This window comes from Centroberyx gerrardi, chromosome 6 (genome assembly GCF_048128805.1).
Source record: "Centroberyx gerrardi isolate f3 chromosome 6, fCenGer3.hap1.cur.20231027, whole genome shotgun sequence".
NCBI lineage: Eukaryota > Metazoa > Chordata > Actinopteri > Beryciformes > Berycidae > Centroberyx > Centroberyx gerrardi.
The window spans coordinates 33,620,486-33,622,840 of NC_136002.1; positions in this window are offsets into that span (position 1 = coordinate 33,620,486).

The window sequence follows — 2,355 nt, forward strand, 5'->3', positions numbered from 1 at the left end:
TCCAGTTCAGATCAGGAATCCAGTTCAGATCAGGTTCCTCCAGTAAAGGATTCTGGTCCAACAGCAGGAATTGTTCTGGACATTTCCACCTGTCAGGTTAGCTTCAGGGTCCTCGCCCCCCCCCCCCCCTCGCCCCCCCACCGACCTCCACACCTTTACTTTCCACCGTCAAACTACTTCCTGTTTCCTGTCCTGTCTCCTGCTCCTTCCTGCTGGAAACACATTTCTGACACTTTTCATCCACAGAGAGTTATTTACATTTTAAGACTTCATGCTCATTTCACTAAATTTCAGAAGAGCAGATTGTTTATATTTATTACCAAAAAAAAACAAAAAAAACAGGTTCACTGAACTTGTCCCACTCTACTCCCGATGTTTCTGTTGCATTATGGGATATGTTGGTGCCACTACTGGATGCTGTTCAGTTGGCAGTATGGATCCTGTTCAGAAGGTAAAGAATACTATTCAGTTGACACTATGGATACTGCAGACAGGCTAGTACACAGTATGAGTACTGTGACTGTGTGGAAGCTAGTACGCAGTATAAGTACACAGTGTGAGTACTGTGACTGTGTGGAAGCTAGTACGCAGTATAAGTACACAGTGTGAGCTCGGTGGCAGCAGCTGGTTGTTCATGCTGATAGAAAACTTGCTGGAGTGAAAACAGATGGAGAGACTTCCAGTTTTTTATCTTTCTAAATTGTATGTGTACAAATATATACTGTAAATATATATATATATGAAGCTGAAAGTCGACACGGAGCAACATGGACGCTCAGACAGACGCTGTCCCTAATCGCTGGTCAAAGGACGAGAAAAGTAACTTTAATAAGTTTTAAAATACTGGTGCTTCACTGGAGCGTGCTGCGTTCAGGTCGGCTGGGAAAAAACCCTTCACCTCAGCTGGGCTTCTGTCGACAGACCATGTCTTTAATGAGGTTCCCAGTACCCAGTGTTTCCTCCAGAGTTTTACTCTTGTCAGGCTGGCCAATCACACGTCGCATTAAATCGAAGAACGCTTGTGGTGATTGGCTGCGAGCAAAACCATACAAATGGCATACAAATCTGTGTACAAAAAGTATGGAATGCAGGTATCGTTTGACTGGAGAAGTTTCGATACTACTTGGTACTGGGTTATTTCGGTCGATACCTTAAAGGTATCGAGTACCGATACCCAGCCCTACTCACGGGATACGTCACCAACAAGGAAACAGCTGCAGTCCAGTGTAGGAAAGATGGATTCATTTCAAATAAAAGGATTTGTTGTGATCTCAGCTCTTCTCTCCTGTCTGGATGTTTGGTTTGCTGTAAAACAGGAAGTCAGATGTTTCCTCGCTCAGTTCATGTGAGTTAAGAGAGAAGAAGCTGATCAGGAGAAACCAAAGTCTACAGAAAACTACAAACATGGAGTCTGATGGATTCAGACCGGTTTGATCTTGTGAACACGTCGGTTTATTCCCCTCTGACCTGAACGCAGCATCGGGCCCTCTGTTTCAGCCTGAGGGGCGGGAACAGGAGGACCAGTGGAGCTTTGATTGACAGGCTCCTCTCCAATCCCTGGGCTCAGAGAGGAGACGCCTGTCCTGTCCTGTCTGAACTGAACTGAACTGAACTGAACTGGGTTTGGCTTTACGGTGTGGAAGGGGAATCTGTGAGCGATGGGGAGCGAGCGTCTGGTTAAATGTTTGTATAGATATTTTAGTGTTTTGGACGTTTCCCTGCGGCGGCGGAGCGTGAGCGGACGGACCGGACAGTTGAGACATTCCACAGGTTTACATGACGAGAGGACCGACTCCTCCACACCACACAGTTCCTTAACGTTTTTAAGTTTTCATTTTTACACCTTTTTTGCTGAGAAAGTGTCCCTGAAACCATGTATAAAAGATTGAACACCGCTGTATTGAAGATTTGGAGTTAAACTTTAAGTGCATTAAATAAAACTTCTAATTTGAGTGTGGTTTTTATTCATGTTGGACTGCGCTGGTGTGTGAAGAGCTGCTGAATCAGAATGATCCAGATCTGGTTTCTTGTCATTTAATCTGGTTTGAGGCCTCGTTCAGAACCGGCTCCGGGAAGCTGCGTACGCCCGTTTCCACGCAAACGTTTGGATTTCTAAAAACCCAAAATTGACATGAGAAGATGTCAACTTTGACCCATGTGTTTACAAAGCAGTGAAGTAAAGCAAGATGTTCTAATGACACTTTAATATCAATTTCCACAGAGTTCTAATAATAAAATCCAGAGGAACAGACAGACCTTCATCGTTTATTAGTTGCTTTAGTCGAACAGTCGTCTAGTCGCTCAGTTATCGCTGCTGCTGCTCCACCTGCACATCAAACTAGACATTGTATGCAA